This window comes from Cardiocondyla obscurior, linkage group LG02, assembly GCF_019399895.1.
Source record: "Cardiocondyla obscurior isolate alpha-2009 linkage group LG02, Cobs3.1, whole genome shotgun sequence".
Taxonomy (NCBI): Eukaryota; Metazoa; Arthropoda; class Insecta; order Hymenoptera; family Formicidae; genus Cardiocondyla; species Cardiocondyla obscurior.
In genome coordinates this window covers 11,531,605-11,552,512 of record NC_091865.1, presented here as the reverse complement: position 1 = coordinate 11,552,512, position 20,908 = coordinate 11,531,605, and the positions used below count along the sequence as shown (strand labels likewise).

The following is a 20,908-nucleotide window of genomic DNA, read 5'->3' as shown; positions in this document are numbered from 1 at the left end:
ATATTCATCGGTAAAAAAAAAAAAAAATAAAATAATAAATAAATAAACAGGAATTATGCCTATAATTACGTATGAACCGCACGATTATTTGCTCGTACAGTTATTTCATTTCGTTTACGCTCAATTAAACAAGCGCGCATTCGTTTATTATTCGTATAAATGAATTCTCGTGGGTTATTTTACTTTTAAATACAACGTACAGCGTCTCGCACTTCGTGGAGAGAAAGCTTATTGATGCGAAGACCGGGATGGAGATTCTTAAGCATCAATAATATTATTTCGCGGAGAGAAGATTCTTGAACATCAATAATATTATTCCGAACTGCTTCGTTTGCCTCTTCGCGGTTGCCGGCGTTAAAGAGTCTGAGATACGCTTGCCCCCTGGCCTCTTGAGCGTGAATAGTCTTCCGACATATTTCCAATTAACAAGCGATCAACAAGCGCGATTTCGCTGGGGCAAACAATCGTAATAAAACATTGCGGCGCGCAGCGGCAAAGAGCGAATGGCCGAGATTAGGTATTGGGATAGGCCGGCTATCGATTTAAATCGAGAAGAAAAAATTTTTACGCCGAACACGGTTCGGTTTCCCCGTCGGCGAAGGAAATATTTACAAGCTATAAGGAGTCGCCTTGTCTCCGCGAGGCTTCTAACATCGCTGTCGCAACTGTCTATATTCCAGATGTGTTACATACTAGGCATTTTAAGCTCTGCCTCTGAGCACGCTACCGTGCTGCGGCCGTGGCAGCCGCCTTTTCAATTAGCAAATGTTAATCGCGCATATTTGCAATGTATCTTCAATTAGCATGCGGTAGGCGCATACGGTGAACGCCGCCTAAATTATCGCCGCGCGTTATAAAATCTTTCGCGTGGTATAAAACAGAGAAATAGACCCGCGGTTGTAGAAAAGTGGCCGTTCGGCAGCGTGGTTTAATTAAAATACCGCGCGAGTATTTTTAACTGTTCCCTCGAATATTATTATCGCGTGCGAAAAGTGAAAGCTGAATGTACGAGGTATTGAAAACTACGGCTGATGAGAGGGTATAATCTGTCGCGAAATTGATATATAACATAATATTAAAATCTTTTATCGTAATTGATTTTACATAACTCAAAGTACGGAGTATTTTTTTTTTTTTCTATCGTGTAATATCAGGGAGGAAAAACTGCGTTAATGACATCAGCATTTCTCGGCACTTTTACACTGCATATAACGAGCCAATCATGATTCCTACGAAATTACTGACTTGTACTAACGGTTCCATTACGAACGCAGACGTAGAGCATTTCTACTTGACACAAGCAGGGCGCACGTGTCTTCGTCGAAGCGTAAAAGATTGAACGCGTAGGAGGCGCCTACGAAAACAGGAGCAGAAGGCTGGAAAGTCGCTGGGCGGAAGGTGGCACCCAGGGTTTTTTCAGTTTCTGGTAGCGAAAATTAGATTTTCGCGGCCTTACCGGGGGGAAGGAACGGATGGCCGGAATGACTAACGTCCGCCAGACACCTTAATCAAGATACCATCCGCGCTCGTTCTCTTTTCGGGTGGGAAGTCCATTAACATATTTCACTCTTTAATTCGTACGGCGCTGGCAGACACCGCGCCTTTTCATGGGGTATTAGTAACAAGACGAATATTTGCGCGAAAGAATGCACGCATCTATAATCCGCGGCCGCGCGTCCGTGCTCCTCGTTCCCTCGGCACAATTGGGCGATTTCTACATTCCCCTGATTTCACTTTCGGTATTTTGTTTTTGTAAAATTGTGCAAGCGACGGCTCTCGCGTTGCAATCCACCCATGTCGCGACCACGTATTTTTAGATCCGCCTAAAGCGAATAATAGACATTCGCGCAATACATCGCGGGAAAGCCAAAAATATTTTGTCCAAGTAAAAAACGAACGGCGACGACGGCCCGATGGTCTAAAAAATATTTAATACATCTATAAAAATTTAACACACGCGCATTTATAATCCGTGGTAAATAATATTAAATGTTACGCTCGTGCTTATCTTGATATCAGAATCAACTCTTTAACGTTCATCGGATATTCGTTTAAAACGCCGCGCACATGAACTCCGAATCAGGTTGAATAAGCACGGTGACTTTAAAAAAAGACTTACGAAGGAAAGGCGACGATTATCGAGTTACTTTATTCGCCGTGTGATCGCGATAACCGCACGAAACTTTTATGAAGTTACTCAGCCGCACGAGAATTTCTGGATGTCACGCAGATTGACGCGCCGTCTCGAGATCCCGAGCTTTGGGCAAAGAATCAAGGGTCCGTATTTTAGATATGAGCTGTAAAAGAAAAAGGGAAAAAAAAGAAAAAAAATCGAGAGTACGCTCCTACCGTCACACAAAGTATATATCGGCGCTGAGCACCAAAGTAACCCTATGAACGTTTGCCAAGTCGCCGGTTTCTTGATAGAGTTACGAGGTCGTCGCAGCTTCTTCCTGGGTCTCTCATTTCTCGTGCGGAAAGGTTGGTATAACGTAAACCTGACGTTAACACACCATACTTTACTGCTGCCAGTTTTACTACCGGCAAAGATAGGGCAACGCAACGACAGCGGTAGCGCGAGTAAGAAGAAATAACCGTATATTGATGCTCGCCGGCTGCGTTAATCATTTTTCGTGTACCATACGCCAGCGTGCGAAGACACTTGGTGCCAAACACGTGAATAAGTGATGGCGCGAAGGCACGTGAGTAATGCCCGCGAATGCGAATGTAGAGTGGAAAACAAATTTAGGCACCGGTAAATGCAACACGGTTGTTGCTTAGACACGTAAATTCGTTACATTCTGCTGGGGAATGTGAAAATCACGTCGGATATATCGAATTCATTTTATATTTTTCAAAGCTCTTCGAGCGTTGCTAGAAGCTCGGAATAACATTATAGTTCGCTTCGAAATTTTTGGTATTTACACTAGAATCCCTCGTCGACCGTTTCGCAATCTCAAACGGAAAGGTTTTCGTGGTAGCGATTTATTTTATGCAGGCCTGTAATATGTGATCGCGATTGGCACACTGCCAAAGATCACTTCGAATGCATTGTCCGTTAAAAGGAAAATGATTAATGAAGATAAATATATTCAACATTAAATTTCAATTATTCCAACTAAACGAATTGCTATTTGTAAGAAAATAATTACACATATTAATTACTTAAAAAAAAAAGAAAGTGCAAATAAATTATGATTGTTAGTAAAAACTCAAGTTAGAAATGTACGGGACGATCAAATAGATATAGTCGGAACTGTATATCACACTTCTCAATCTTGAAAAAAAAGAAAAAGGCAAGGTAGTTAAATTTTGATTTATGAACAGATATTAAGTACGCATCAAATTAGCTGTTGGCGCTGCCAACACATACACGTGGCCTGTCATCATCATCTTCGTCAATGTCAAATTTTCTTTCATTTTACGATGAAGCATGTGCCTTCGGTCAAGAAAGTATTGAACTTTAGATAATTAAAATTGTAAAAGAAATTCTAAAATAATAAGTAGACCAGTAACTCTTTTATCACACTTTCTTTTTTTCTTATTGCACGTATATTTGTTTAATTATACTTTATTAATATTACGTTTGGCGTAACGTATGCATCTCGTCATTAAATTTCATTCTTTTATTAATCATATATTCATACGAATACATTCGTATTCACCGGACATTACGACACGTAAAAGCCGATAAAGAATCCTGTTTATTTACGATTGATTACGCGCTTGAAAATTTTGAAATGCACGTACTCCTCAAAACTGATCAATCGTCAAATAAATTGGAACGAAGCATTAATGGATTCTGCTCTTGTCGTCTGATTCGCCATCATTTACGGTATGACGCTAAAACTCTCCTGAATTGGCCCTAATTATTTAACCCACGATTGAATCGTACAAATAATTAGCTTTAATATTTGAATTTTAATCTAACGCGGATAATTTTTATTGAAAGTAAGCTGTATTTAAAAGACAATTTTTCTCTAATAAAATATCTACTCTTTACACAAGTAAAAAGAAAATTATAACAAAAATTTAATATATTAATTTAAAAATGTATCTAGAAAAGTATTCTTATGCTAAAGAAGATTTAATAACGTCACCTGAGTAAAATTACACGCTGGAAGCAAATTATTTTATGGGCTCGGTCTATATCGGTTAAGTTTAGTTTTCAGAACACTGAGCACTTACGCGTACGCATATAATATTTATATGTATATAAGAATTTTATTTACTATCGCAGGTGTAGTCGCATTTCTCGCTGTCGGCACGCACAGCTTCCATCGCGTGACATCAGTTGCGCCATATTCCGAATAACATAACTTTCGCAGTTAATAGCGGTTTGCTACATCGGCAAAGTGCTAATGATTACTGGTAGCACCTGTACTGCCGCTGATTATTACGCCGAAATACCGTCGGATCACTTTTGACAAGCGCCGAACCGAAAGAAAGATCGCGTGATTCGCGAGCATAAAGGATATATGGTCTATCGATGTGCTACTTCGTCTTGCACTAACACCATCGTCGCGTCGAGATACCCGCGTACAGATTACGTATAGCCCGGAATTGCGCAAGTACGAAGCTAAGCGGTATACCCGGAAGTCTTCATTATTTCCACGTAAAGCGAGCAATTACAATACAACTGGAAAAAATATTGGCAAATCCGCGATAAATGAGCCACTAAAAAAATTAGATAGTAGCACCATACAATTAGCTGGCGTAATTGAACGTACGAGCGAGTCGCGTCGGTCCATCGCGGTTAATCCTTCCAGTATAACGATCATTGTACGGAGGGTTTCCCCGCACAAAAGAATCGAGTTGTCGATCGTTTACCGATGAAAGGGCAAATAAACAACTCGCACGCTGGGATCAATGTCGCATTGAGTCGGTGGAGTAGTGAAAATTATTCTTCGAAGCCGCATCAGAATGTTATCTCGATCGAGAGAATGCTGGCGCCAAGTCACCGCTCTTGCGCGTCCTTTTTCTCGCGTCCGGAACCGAGAAGGCGCGCGGCCTTTTCCACGGCGCGATGCGATGACTGCGTCGTTGTTGCCGTCGTTGTCGGCCGAATGTCACAACGACACGCATTCGTCGCATATAATTGCTCGCACTACGCATTGTTTCGTTTTTCGTTCCCCCGTATACCCCACGCTTTTCTGTCAACGTGGTTGCAGTTGGAGAACGCCCGCCTGTCGGTGATATTTTGGTATCGCCTATTTATACACGCGAGAAGACCGCTCGGTGTGCGCCCGATGCTTGTCGATGCCGAAGTTCAGGTCAGAGGACGCACCTCAAAAAAAAAAAAAAGAAAAAAAAAAACCCTCCACGAAATACATTTTGAAGCGCGCGGTCCCGATCGTAGTAACCCCGTTTCACGGATTTCGTAAATTGCGAGCCACGCGGCGCGCTAATATTTCGCGCTAACGACGTCGAAAGTAGAGACAAGGTGACTATAACGCGATATACCGCGCGATTTATCCGGTACGCGTATAATTAGAGAGACACGCGGGAAGAAGAATGTTCGCGCACCGGAAGATTCCCCCGGGCATCTGTCTCTCGCTCTCCCGGCGTTCGAAAGATTCCTAACAAAACCTGTTTCGCCGCACAAAACGTTAACGACTCTGTGGAGAATTTACGATTATGTAGGAAAGCGTGCCGTGCGGCTTTTCGGGACCGCAGCCCCGGGAAACTGGCTACTGTCGTTTGTCGAAGCTGCTTATTACTTGTTTCGCCAACGCGGGCTCTAGGAATAGCCGTAATGGTATAGCGTGTACGCGCGTGAAGAATCTCGATATATTTTATGGCGGCGATTATCGTTTAGCCTGTCCGTCGCGGCCAAATCGCACTACCGCGAGCGTCGCCTCTTATTTTCATCATTAGGCTGTGACTAATCTACCATATTACCGTGACGAGGCGCGCCCGAAAGGCGTTTTACCGAGAACCCCGTCACCCCTCCCCCCTTGCCAGACTTTCCGAAAGTCCTCGTTACATACGTAACGGCTGGGATGTGAGAAAAGTCATAACTTTTCCACACCGCTCAGAGCGTAATCGAATTCAGGCTGCGACTAAAATAGCCAAGCACAATTTTCTGGAACTTAACATGAAAGTGTAATTGCTGCGTATACGTATATGTATATAAATTTAAAGGCATTTCGTAAAAGTTTATACGAGTTTGTCCACATAAATTAAATTTGTAATGTTAATTAAAAAAAAAAAATTTTTAGTAAAAAAAAAAAATATTAACTCGTCATATAAACGTTAGTCGCATGAAAACTGATTAGATTCTAATTATGTTAATGTTGAAAAGAGAAGCTATTACTGTTTCCTGAAAGCGAGAAAGTGCCTTTAAGAGCCTTAGCTCTTTTATGGTTCGATTACTGAGTGACTCACCGTCTCGCGATACAACTATAAAACAATTCTTTTCGGATTATGCGCAACAAATGATAGGCCACTTCCCACCGTTTACATTCGTTGACTAATCCCTGCTAAGACGTAGGCGGGCGCATTTATTCTCCGTAGCTTTGTCTCGTGACATGATAATGGATACTTGAATAAATCCTGAGTATGTATAATGGCTTATCTCGGCATTAGAAAAATTAGTAAAATTAGAAGACACTGCGAGAAGCTTTAGGGCGCTAAGACAGTTGTGCACTCATAAAAAAAGCAACGAGAGAGAACATACAATAACATTAAGTACTTGACGAACAAATTAATGTTCAATTTAATTCAAATTTTGAGAAATCCAAAGAAGATAAAAAAAAAGAAAGAAAGAAAGAAAAAAAAGAGAGCAAAACGCGGATAATTTAGTAGGTGCCAGGTAGAAAAATGAGTTTGCCAAGTTTTTTAAATCACTAACGCGTATCTTCAATTAATCACAGAAACGAGGATCTTTATCACGTTGTAGAACGTAAACATCACGAAATATCTTAGCACGCGGAGATCAAGCTACGGGAGCCATTCTCTATTAATTTCAACATTTTCCTTCACTCGCTGTCCAATTTGCGCAGCGATAATTGCTGTAATTATCGAGGGTTACTTTTTTTTTTTTTTTTTTTGCGACAACGCGATATTAATTATCTTTCACGCCTTTTTATTTCACGAAGTCGCTCCAGCAAACTAAATGAAACTCGCAGTTTTAATTCAACGTTACCAAAATACTGGATAAACAAATTACCGCGTCGTGTAAAATGACTACGTTTTGCGAAAGAAAATTTGCTTCTCGAAACTAATTTTGCGCATAAACGCAAAGTGGATGGGGGAGGAAGAAAAAAAAACTTTACCGATAACGAGGTACATGCCTCCTGGTTTCAATCAACTCGCCAGGGCGAGTCGCGAAATGTCCGTCAACGCGGCTCGTCACCAGGGTCGTGTGTGAGCAAAAAATGATTTGTCTGCTCGTTTACGTCACTCATCCTTCTCCAACATTCGCGCAATAAACGGATATCGAAGACGAGGAGAGTCGCGGGAGAACAAACACGATCGTTGGTTTATTATCTTATTATATTTCACACGAGGGCTACGTGTGTACGTACGTGCGTACGTGCACGAAACGTCGTACGTGTGTAAAATAGTACGCGGACGTATGGGTTCGTACGTGGTATTTGCTGCCGCGATTGCAGCCGTATAGTGAGGCTAATTGCAAACCAGCCCGTTTGCACGGTGAACGCAGCGGGGGGAACGGAATCTCTTCTACGGGATGTGGGATATTTCTGATCTATCAGTCAAGCAATCAGTTCGCGTTCGCTCTGGTAGAAAATACAAAATAGCGTTGAAAGCCGGTAAGTAGCAGGATGCGGAGATGATGTCGAAATTGCTCAGATACGACATTGATTTTGCTGCATCCAGAGTGTTCGGGGCAGCTACCGCGGAATTAATAAGTGACTCTAGCAAGATGCCCGCTAGCGATATAATTACGTTCTGATTAAAGTGAGGTATGCGCAATAATGCGGATGATCGGTGGCTACCTGAAACCGCTGAGCTGACGCTGCCAATTAAAAGTTTCCTGGCCGACGCGACGCGATCGCGCAGCGACATTCAATTTTCAATCTCGCCGATTGAAAGAATTTGATATATTCCATTCAATAGATATTTTATGTATTGGCGAAATTGCTAATTACACGTTATTCGATAGTAATCGCGCTAACGTGCCATTAAGTTAACATGTAGCTAAATACCATCGATCGTTATCGACTTGCAAACGGTACGACGAAGATGCGTATCTTCCTCGTCTGCGTTAAACCGAGTGTTTGTTTCTCGCGCGAGATTCCTCGAAATTTACTTTAACACAGGGACAAAATAGTGAAGCGAGAAAGAGAAAAACGTCGTCGCGTTACCAAAATTAACCTTGAGCCGGTGCCAAAGTAATTATTCCTCCTTTTCTCCACGCGCACGGCCATGCCTCTGCCTCTAGCTTGTCTATTCTTCTTAAAGAAATCATATTCCTATCGTACCTGTCAATCTGACACATTCCACCGTGGCAATCACACGCGCAAGGTCGTCCAAGGCTAGACAGTGAACGAGGAGGCGCGTTACACTTCCGAAAAAAAAAAATAAAATAAAAAAGAGAGAAAGAAAAAAAAATATGTAAATGAACGGCAGGCTCGTATCTAGGACGGTTTCTTCGTCAAGTATCTGTCACGAAGCTGAAATTTAACCCATCTAAGCGCAGTATTGCGCGCGAGCGAAAATAAAACACATGTTGAGCCAATCAACCGAAACCGGCTGTAACTCGATACCGTGCAACATTTCTGTACTTTAACGGCTATTGAAAAGCCTACCTTGTCTATTTTCTCACTTCTTTGAAGAGTGCCGTAATGGCCGGCCTGTCTCTCCCAGTTGACATTCTAATGCCGCGCAGATAAATTGGATTGGCATCTCAGATAGTTGGGATTGGCCGGGCTCCAGCGTCGAATGCCTTGATTAATATACCGGTAATTAGTTACCGCTGCAACCGCGAGTTACAGATATTATTATGCTAATTACGTCGGCGACGTTGAGTAATAGGCTGCACGTGAAGCAATGGACAAGAAGCGAGCGGCCCACGTTCTCGCCATTTGTGGTACCACTGTTCCATCGAACCTTTGGAAGCGAATAGGCGACCTTGAAAAATATCGAACGCATGTACAAAAGTGAAAGGATCCGCCGATCTTTTCTCTCACTCTTTCTTTTTTTTTCTTTCTTTTTTTTAATGAGCTCCTTATATGCAAATCGCAGTATTTGCCGAGGAATGTCGGGTATATGTCGGTTTGTTTAGTACAATTATACGTACGGTCTCTGATGAATTGTTGAAAGGTGTTACCACAGGCGCTTCTAAACGCTTTTATTACTTCGCCGCTGTCGGTAAACCATTAATTATTGACAATCTATTTGCGTCACCGTTCGTAAATTATACAATAAGACGTTCCCTTGTTATTTCGACTCTCATACCAGAATAAGATCCTGCTCACAATATTTTCCGAGTTAAACAGTTATACCGTCTGTGATTAATTATACGTGCATTTTGTTAGGCAACATTACGCGTGTTTTTATATATATAATATAAAAGTAACTTTAATTGCGCTCACCCGTTAGTTTGTAAAACGCACTAGACGCATACACGCGCGTAGTCAGAGTGCGTGTGTTTCAATAATATTCCCCTAACAACTACCGCTGTGTGAGAAAGAAGTACGCTCTCAGGGCAGAAAAGAAGTTGGAAACAATTATCCAGGCCAGGCCTGACGGACGGAGAACGATGTTAGCCGTGAGCTGAAGCACGAAGCGCGAGCCCTTAAGAGAGGGGTAAAGAGGGACGAAGGAACGGCAACAAAAATGATTCGGTTCCAAGTCCGAGCGGAGGCTTGAACTTCTTACATGAGTTCCCGCCGGTATTTACGATCGTGTCGACGAGACCTCGTTGAGCGGAGATCCGCGGCCGATTCGAGAACAAGAGATCCCCGATTCGGCGAACGGGTTGAGCGGCTATCGACAATGCGGAAAGAAACGATCAATGCCATCGAGGAACGATCGTGTGCGCTCGAGTGCCGTACACCGAAATTCTCTCGATATCGTAACCGCAGTATCGAATCCCGTCGCGACATCAGCTGCCAATCTTCAATGCTCGTTTCTTTTACGTCAGATTATTTAATACGCTCCACTCGCGATCGTTTAGTGATCGTATAGCGAATGTCGGATATCAGAGTTAATACGCGAAGAATGCACGTGGTAAATGAAAGTAATAAAATGCAAATTATTAGAAAAATAATTCCAATAATAACGCTAAAGTATCAGCGTACTAAAAAAATTATATTCATGTATTTTATACATTGAGAACTTTCCCTTTTTACGCGATCACGTCATTATGTATCCAGATTTTTCGCATTTTACACGACAAAAGAGATCGAATATAAGTCGAACGTATTTACAATGAAATTGATCCCATAAGTTTTTATGGTGGTAATTGACTTTTAATCGGTTCCAATAAGCGGCTATGAAAGTACGTTCCGCGAGAATGAAGCGATAAAGTGGGCCGACACCCATTCCAGATCAACATCTTCGTCATTACCGTCATTGCCCCTACCACCGCTCCCCAACACCATTATCGTCATTATCATCATTATTTTCCTCATTATCCTCATCATCATCATCGGTATCAATTGATGCATTATTCGCTGGATGAAGTATCTTTTCTTGTCAATCCGATAAATCGAAGTCCGATAATTAAACAGCATAAATCCAAAAGAAATGCAGCATCAGTTTTCCTTGTAACAAAATATTACAAAATATTAATTGAAATAATTCTCACTTTTTTCAAGAATAAATTCTTTATACTTAAAAGTAATTATTTAATAAAAAAATACATATCAAATTTAATTTTAATTTATAAATCAAAGTTAATTAAATCAACTTTTTTTTTTTTAAATTGATATCTTTAATCTTTTTTGTCCGATTGTTCTGCGAATTAATCGTTCTCTGACGTTATTGAGTCAACATTAAAAAAAAAAGAAAGAAAAAAAAAAAGAAATCTATGAATGCTCAATGATACGCGTAGATATCCCAGATCTTCAAGCTCGTGTTCCGCGAGTATGGAAGACGTTGGACGCCGTGGTTCTCTCAACAATCAGAAACCTGTTTCCAGAGTGAAACCTCTCCGGCTGGAACCTCTTTACTGTTCGTTTCTTCTCTTCTTCCTCGTCGTCTTCCTTTTCCTCTCGCTTTCGCCCTTCGTTCCACCCCCTTCCCCAGACGAGGTTAGATGAGGATCGCCCCGCGTTCATCAATCATCCATTGAAACGTAACCCGTGGCGTTCTATAATTAACGACCTCGCTACAAACTTCGAAGAGGTCCCACGCCCAAACGAAACCTGGCCCGCTGAATGTATTCTCCACTTTGAGATACGTGCCAGATTGACGCGAAACCGAAGACCAGATTCTCTTACCCCGTTCTTTTTTATCTGCTACGAAACGCTTACGTGCCGCGGCACATTTATTCCTGCACTTTGATTTCTCAAGTTTTGATGCAAATATCAAAGGTTCGTAGGCGGTATATTTGTTATCTAAATCGTTATTGCGACGTGGTACCTCGAAAATCAAAGCGCTATTTATAAATGTGAAACAAATCCAACAATAGCAAAAGTATCGCGAGTTACGAAACGTATTATTTGCGTCGACATAACGTATATATCGCCCAACCAAATAAAGGTATTTTTTTAGACGTTTAAAAATTGCCGCATGTTTTTTTTTTTTTTTAATATAAAATTCCGCTATTTAAAAAAAAAATGCGAAGTATATTTAATCGTATACTATATTCGTAATTTATCTGTCCTCGTATATCTCCTCATCAGTGTGATTCACTATTAGCGTATGTTACATTATGCAAATAATATTTCACTAGCTGAACGCAAGTGAAATTGCTATTTATAATAGTCATTTCGCGTAGCAATCTGCCGATGTTAATGTAACGCGCGCCTCGTGCATTCTCATAGAGAATACATCGGCCATGATAAACTTTAACAAAGCTGCTGGTTAACGTTTAATATTTTTTTTATTTATTTTTTTCTTTTTTTGCCTGAGTTTGGCAAAGTATTATTCACAGTGAAGTCTTGAATTAAAATATTTTTCGATCAGACGAATTATGGTTAGGTAAAAACGGTTCCTCAATACAGGTAGGATGCAAGCACACTTTCAATAACTTAGAGCCAGTTTCTAGTGATTGGCCAACCAAACCACTAATTTGAAGCAATCACCGTAATGTTAAAAGTAGTAAAATTTGTGATTGAAGGATTACGTGGTCGGAGATGTATGGCGCCAAGTCGAAATATAAATTTATTGTACGTAGTAAAAGAGATTGAATCTTACTCCTTAGATTGCAGCAATGTCGCTTCTGAAAGTGCTCGGGCTGTTGGGGGAGGGAAAGGGGGAAAAAATTAAGAGAAGGTTTATAAGCGCATTAGCGAGCGTATAAGAGACGTGCAATGCTTGACCGAGTTGGAAGGTGAACCGCGAGACCGAGATGCGTGATAAAATAGAACATCGTGTGGCAAGATAATTTTTTTGAGCACAATAAAGTCTAAAATGACTATAATTATTGGGTATGGAAAGTGAACGTGACACAAGTTTCGTGCATTAGAATGAAGCAATAACGCAAGTTAGGAGCGACTTTTAAAAATATAACGTATGGAACTTTTCTTAATTGCGCACAGCGTATTTCAAACACATCGTATTTAATTGTATAACTGACTGCGCGCGTGAATTAAAAGAATTTTAATAAGACTCGCGACTTGAAATCAGCCTGTCGAATTACCAAATCGCCGCGGCGAGACTGATTAACGATCGCGGACTCGTTCCGGATTTGCCAGGACTTAATCGTATTAGTTGAGAAATCTACAATAACAAATTGACCACGAGATTTATGCACTTTCACCGACGGCGAGTGCCTTCTCGTATCCTCTTCGCGGCCCTTTTTCCTATAATCCGTTAATCATTATCATCGTACATGGAACTGCGAGACAAGAGGCGGGATATATTATGAAACCGGTAACCGGGTAATTTCATGAAAACTGGTCGGACGGGTTAAAAACCGGCCCGGTTGACGATCTCGGGCTAAACAGGCACCAAACTGGATCTTGTTATTCTCTCAGAAAACGAAATCTCATCGGCGGTGAATTAAAAATTTCATTATGGTAGTCGGGCCTAGAACGCAGAGACATGTATCTATTTTTCATCCTTGCTGAGGCAAGTATAATGTTTTAAACAACGTAACATTAACGAACGTAAAATTATTTTCACTCTAGGTAATAACATGAAACGATAACTATTATCTTAAATTAAGATTGGTTAATATAAGTAAAATCCAAATAGAATAACGCATAGATTTACATTTATTAAAATAATTATACAAGAATATTTTTAATACATGAAATAGTACGAATAAGGAAAGAACGGTGATGGTGGAAAAAAAAGACAATTTCTTTTAAATCTAGAGAGGTCGCGAGAATCGAGTAGGTGGATAAAAACGCCCGGCATTGTGTTTCGGCCTCAATTGACCGATATTTGGCTAGAGTCATTCCGAAAGTATGGATTAACGTCGTCCGTAGGGTGGACCGTAGGGTAGAAAGGAGATTACTAAGCGAAGACTAAGCGTGATGCAGGTGGCCGAAGGGGGGAATCGGCTGAGAAAGAAAGGACAGAGATGATGGTTCCACTTCAGAAACGAACGAAAAGCCTCCAACGGTATAGTAGGGCGTAGAGTTAAGAGGGCGTAGAAAGCATCGGCTGTTCTGCTTGAAACCACTGTTATACCTAAAAGCAGGAGTACATTCTAATTCGATCGATTTAGATATGAATCTACAGGGTGTTCTCGCTGCGATTTATATTTAGTTACAGACGTTACCGCGGCATTACATTCCATCAAAATAATAGTTTTCAGCAATTCTCATATATACGTAAATTATCTTTCTTAATAAATGTACAAATAACGTTTGTATTATTTATACATAATTGCGTTTAAAAAAAAAAAAAAAGAAATAATTTGCTTTTTAATTTACTTTCGAAGAGAGAAATATAAATTTTATTTACAACAATTTTATGCCAATAATAATTATTCGCGAATAAATGTCGCAGAATTGTAGCGAAACACCCGATATGTCACTAGGATAAAAGCATCAAAGTAAATCAAAGCCTGCAGGCATTACACCATAAATCGGCTATAAGATGTTTGAAGGAACGATTGTTTCGGATCGATTCTTCTCTTCGAGGCTTCGAGTGTCGAAATGAAACTCTTGATGTCTGATCGATTCTACCATGAAGCATCAGCTCCGTCGTTCCTTTCAAACTACTCCACAATAGCATAATAGAAGCTATTCATGCTGAAAAGTCCGTTTGCGATTCTTACATTCTTAAATCCTTAATTTTACCTTAAGTCTCGCCTCTCGCGGATTTAAATACTTTGTACGTATTCGATTATTATTATTTTTTTTTTTCTCTCGATAATTTTTCCTTTTTTCACATGTATTAGGATTAAATAATAATCTTATATTTAAAAAGTAACATGAAAGAAATAAATATTACATTTTATTACAATTAAAATGGGAAATTGAATACACATATATTGAAACATACCGTACATATCGTGTTAGAAAAATACTATTTACGTAAGGAATTAAAGGCTAAAAGAATGAGCACAATAAAAGAACCAGAGAGTCAGGCTAGATGGTTGCAGATAAGTAATTAAGATCGACGGAAACATGAGTGCGCAAAGACAGAGGTATTTCTACGTATGTCAGTCCTCTTCACTCTCTATCATTTATCTCTCATTCTAAAGCAAGATGCTATTGTCGTAAAAAAAATTTATAATTGCTTCATATCACACGGTAGAGACAGATATCAATCCCGATTCGGTCCGGAGGTATGATAAGAACGCGCGGAATCGCATAGCATTAGATATTATCCGTAATTCTATCGTCTCTTTAATGAAGTGGGTGTCGTTACGTTCGTATATCGAATAACTATCACTTTTATAATTAAGTGTATTTTCCAATAGACCTCTGTTTTTGACAGCGAATGGGTTCGTAACATAGAAACGTTACGACAAAACATTTTTTTTATTATTTTTTTTTTGCTTTCTTTTTTTTTTATAATTCTCGTCATATGCGCAAATCGCATATGAATTGTGCGCGAATAAATCCAAATATAGAAATGGAACAACGGTCGGACAATTATATTCGAAGAATAGCCATATTAATCAAAGCATTATTCGCCGTACAATACTACTGAACCATTTACGTGCATAAATATCAGAAATAACAAACGGCAATGAAACGTAGATAAAATTAACAAGCATGAATATCTATCGTTCCGATTTCGTTTCATTTTGCGCACTGCTTGCAAATGAATAATGCGCGAGGGGCGAAAATTGTCAACGGCGCAACGTGGCTTGCAAAATCCTCTTAAAATGCATTATATAAATCGAAATCCATTTTTCAAGCAAAACATATTTTTCGAGCACAGCTATTCAAACGATTCTCTGAGCCATTTATGTATACATTCACCGATCACAAACAACGCCGCGGCGCCGTGTACCCGCAAATATCCCCTTCACATCGTACACGATATAAACAGGTAGACAGGGTTGTAGGAAAAGGGCAGAGGAGAAAAAGGAGAAAACGATCCAATAGTCACGACCCTTCCCGATCGATTAATATCACTGCAATAAACGTCATTGCGTATCGAAAAGGGGTGGCTTACCCCACGGCACAAAACGCGATCCTCGTGTCGAAAAATATATACCTCTCTATTTTACAAAACATGCAATAGCACACATAACCCTTTAGTCACGCGGCTCCGACTGCGCTCTTCTTTTGTGACGAAAAACAGCCGACCGATCCAACTGTTACTTGTCACAGACGATTAATTCAGCGAATAAAACAATACGATTTTTTTACGCGTTTATATTGCACTTGATGGTAAAGGAAAAATAAATTAAGATGAACTATTCGAAGAGTCTGAGATTAAATTAGATTAGAAATTTCAATTTCATGAAATGGTTGCGCAAGCAGATGTTCTTACGTCATTGCTGGCGTAAATATATCTCTCTCTCTCTCTTTCTCTCCTTTCTTCTCTTCTCTCTCGCCGTCTCTCGTCATTAATCTAACGATTGCATCGGCTTGGACGACTATTACGTAATCTCTCTAGATTCCTAACATTCTTCAGTCTTTAATACTTGGTTCATTAGACGTGATCTTCCCGAGGAGCGTAGGGTCGAAAATATAAAACTATCTCCGCTCTGTTTCCCTGTAAGGCGCACATATTAAATGCAAAGGAGCGCACAATAGAAACGTTCGCGTACGTTGCTCGCGTGGATGTAAAGTGGCTCCGTGGGTATCGGTGGCGTATCGATGGATCCCCCATTGTGATCGGCCAGGGAGCAACGAAAGGGGGATCTCGATAGCCTGGCGCGTAGAGCAGGTAACACGTCGCTGAGGTAGGATTGTGCCCCGACAGCGATTGATACGATTCGAGTCGAAATCTCGCGGTCCCATTGTCGGTTTGCTTTTTGCCGCCTCTTATATGCGGCGACTTCGATTGTGTACCACCGGCTGCATTCATCCACGAGTGGAAAGGCGATTTCTCATCCGCGTAACGGGGTAACGGCGGTGCACAATGCCGGCGAAATAATAAAGGGCGTTTCGCGGTAGGAAGGAAAACGGTGAAGGAGGAAAACTCTCTCCGACGAATATAAATCAGGGAGGACGCATTTTGCGTGCACGCGCCTTCGCATGTGACCCTAGTTAGTCGCCGAAGCTACGAAACACTCGTGTTCTTGGTAAAAAAAAAAAAGAAAAAGAAGAAAAAAATTCCGAATCCACGTTGCAATTACTATACGTACTTGAGCAGATAAATCGACAGGAGAGAAAATCGAGGGTCTTTGATAAATCGATCATAACTCCTAACTTTTACTTTTCTTTCATTAACATATGTAAAAGTGCGTGAGAGTAAAGTTGCAAAACGGATCGACAATTTCACATCATTACGATTCTAAAAAAAAAAAAAGAAAAAAAACGTCGAAAACTGAAAAATGCTATAGGATGTATATAAAGCATCCAATGACAGACTTGATTACTATCTACTTTCGCCGTGTGTAAACGATAAGATTGATGTTATTAACCTACGACGTATTAAATTTTCCTCCGGATCATTACGAATCCACTTTACAGTTTCGACATAAATGACGCTCCATTCGTCCGGCATGTAAATTGATCGTTACACGATCAATAATGACATTTTAAAATCGATCAAATTAACGTGCGCTTAGACCGGGGTATTCGTACTAAATTAGAGTTGACGTTAATAACGATGTACGATTGCGATATTTCACGTCTTTTATTTGTCCCTTTTTTTATATTTCTTTTTTTTTTAAATAAGCGAATAGCTCCAACAGTAATGGCGAGACTTGATATTTTACATCGAAACATCCTACAACAGTTATTATTGACAGCTGATAACGGCATCTCAACATTATTCAAATCGACATCTTCGCTGCTAGTTTCGCGAATTAGAAAGTGGTATTGATGGTGCTGTTTGACCGCAAGACATAGCTACTTAATCTTTCAAAGGATTTACGGAGTCATGCTGTTAAAATACGTAACAAGGGGACAAATAAATTATAAACGTTATCTCTGATCAATAATATATTATTATTAAAAAAAAAAGGAAAAAGAAAAAAAAAACATGCGGATTCTCGTTTAGAAATAATTAAAATGTAGTATAGAAATAATATAACCAAATAATAACTGGCACGATTGGTGAACAAAATTTTACTTTAGAGACCGAATTTTATGGAGGATTGAATCGTTATTGAACGGCATGTGCGCCAATGTTGGCGTCGCGATGACCCCTGGTCCACGTCATTCTTTTTCTCTCTCGCTCTTTCTCTTTCTCTCTCAATGTATCGTTGCGTCGCTCTTTGCATCATCAAACGATCTGTCGATCGAGGCAATTAATGCGGCTAGCTTTGATTATCCCCACTGCTCATACAGACAGCGACTTCACATAGCCGGTGCAAATAAACCAGTTTATTTATACGCGTGCAATTAAGTTGGACACACACCGGCCGCGTCCGCGTGGCTAGTTAAAATTCAAGTGTATCAAGCGCAGTTATCTGTACCTATACTTATTACCTGTACGCATAAATATACGAGCTCTGTACAAATTTCACATTTTATTCAAGAGTCGATGCAGCCGATAGCTCAGTTTTATTTATCATAATTTTCGCAATTGTTCCGTAAATCTTTTACGCGCGATAATTACTTAAATTTTTAACGCAACGTTATCGCGTATAGCTTCATTGACAAAGTTTACACGGTCTTTAATGTAATTACACGTAGGACAGTAAGCTACGGTGGAATTAATTAATTATGTCTGGCGGTGAAACAAAGAAAGATACGTAGCCTTAAATTCCACTTTCGATTTATATGCTATCTATATGGCAATTGCGCTTAAGAATCTCTAACGTCTACTCATTAAAGGAATAATGCCGGCGTCCCTCCATGAAATTAATTATTACAGCCTAACGACCAGATCGAGCGTATAGAAGCGTTCTTGAGCTGTTTCGAGGTATTCTAGAAATATCCCCGTCGTTTAATTATCATGCACGGCGCCACGTATAGCTTCATTAGTAAGTCGTGCGAGCCATAGTTCACGTTCTTACGAACCACCATTCATAGTCACCTTCGTGACTACGCTAATAAGTGCGCACGACGGCGTTGATAATCACCATCACTTACTAATTAACACGCGAGAGCAAGAATTATTTGCTTGAGACGACAATTTACCGGCGTGATTGCGTTGTCTCGCAGTCGAAGAGAATTTCCCAAGCGACCGTTGAAATATCGACGTGAAATCCGAACGATGACGGAACCAAATTCAATAATGCTTGATAACCTATCGATCGAGGTTAATACGTAATAATGTTATACGGTATATTGTAACCTTTGAGTTAGCTGACGCCTAGATCATCATCGTTAAACGTGCGGTAGCATTTATTAAATACGTAATTACAGTGATTAGCTGAAAAGTTCATAGGACGCCGCCGGCACGCTTCAATTAACAACTAGGTGTCAATGATCATTATACTCGTGTACCTACATGGCGCTTGCATCTCGTATTGATAATTCAATTGTTTTTTTTTTTTTTTTCATGCTTTAACTGAAATATCTGTTTGAGAAATTAAAATTATTTAATAGAGCATACTTATTTAATTAAAGTTAAAGCTAATTTTAGGAAATCAAATAAAAATTGCAGTTTTTATTCCCGATAAAATTTCAACGTGAAAAGTGTATATAGAAATTTGATACAACTCACATATTTAAACAGAAAGGATAAAGTCAATAGATTAATTAGTTAAAAAGAAACAGATAGTAGGTGTAGCTTTTAAAAAGTATTTATATGTAATATTTAAAACATAGGTTTGCATAAAGTAAATTTCAGGCATTTTCAAATAAAAAAAAAAAATAAAAATAAAAAAATAATTAAAAAAAAACAGCAATAAAGTTAAATAAAAAATGATATCTCTCAAAAATGATTTAGTATGCTTTTCCAATAAGCACGTTGTCGAAACAGGTTGACGTTATAATCTTTCACTCTTTGCGATAGTGCGGAATAGGGCCGAGCTTCCTCGCTTCAATGGCACCCGGCTGATATGAATTTTCAAGTCGCGCAAGATCGGCGGTCGAAGAAGAACGGCAATCGTGAGGAAGTCAGTGCAAAGGCACGCACCGCGCGCGTGTGGTCCATCAATCATGTTGTTCCCGGCGACAGGTGGACACTGGGGTCGATGGAGACCCCACATAATTGGGAGAATAGTGCCGGTTTGCTGGTCGACCGGGCACACGGTCATTTATCTTGTCGCGATCGAGCGCCTATCGACGGTTCGGCCCGATTCGAGTTAACGCCCGTGAAATCGCGTGTCGCCCGTTTGGGAAAATCAGCCTCGTTCGATCTCACTCTCTCGTGGCTCCATACAAAACTGGCGCCCATGATCGATACCGCCGCGCCGCCGTTTTGGCGTAACGCCGCTTCGTCGTGTACCACGTAATTGGAAGCAAATACAGATATCATCGAAATCATCCCGGCGCGCACGAATATTCGTTCAAAATATTTATTTACGAAATATTGATTGCCGCCGATGCGCAGCTGCGTGATCGATTCAGACACTATATCTCTCCTTTTTTTCGCTCAACTTTTCTCTTTCAAACGTTCAAAGTTTTCGACAAATTTAATGCCTTTGCGTAATTTCGAACTCATTGTCACAAGTCGTTCTTGCAAATAATCGTTGTTACAAAGACGATGAAAATCTTTTGAAACTAGACCTCTTGAAATAATCAGAAAGCGGCTTAAAAAATTGATATTTTTATTATAAAAAAAAAAAAATTTTGTTATATAAACTCGATAAACGATACACCCCGATTGGTATCAGCAAATTTCTCGAATTGCAGAAAAAAAACCTCCCCTCGACAGAGAGTTTGGTGCGAGTTTTAATTGAGCGGTGAGATCGTTCTATGGTGCCGTCAAAGGCAACCGGAACAACCGGAACAACTGACAGCTAGATACGATCGTTCCGCTGGCTACATTAGCCGCATTTGAATCTCAAATCGCTTCTAGGTATCAGAATCGTGAAGGAGAAACGTTGAAAACCAAGCCGACGGTTCCAAAGGATGTTGCAACAGACGAGGCGGCATGTCACGACAAATACAGCTACTTTTCCAGATCATCTCTCGCCGCCGCGATCTTGTCTCGCTTCTCGCAGGATCGCGAGGGTATCGAGCATCGCTAGATCGTATCTGAGTCTCCCGATGGCGGTCTCGTCGGTGTGGCAACATTCGCCAAGTTTTTCATGCCTCGGTAGACCCTAGCTTGCAACGAGGACTTTAGATCTCGA

The 20,908-nt window shown here is 40.3% G+C and overlaps 1 protein-coding gene across 1 annotated transcript in view; it reads right to left on the bottom strand.

Moving 5' to 3' along the window:
* Mesr6 (misexpression suppressor of ras 6) overlaps positions 1-20,908 on the bottom strand; it is a 482,514-nt gene that overhangs the window by 309,780 nt on the left and 151,826 nt on the right. The window lies entirely within an intron of this gene.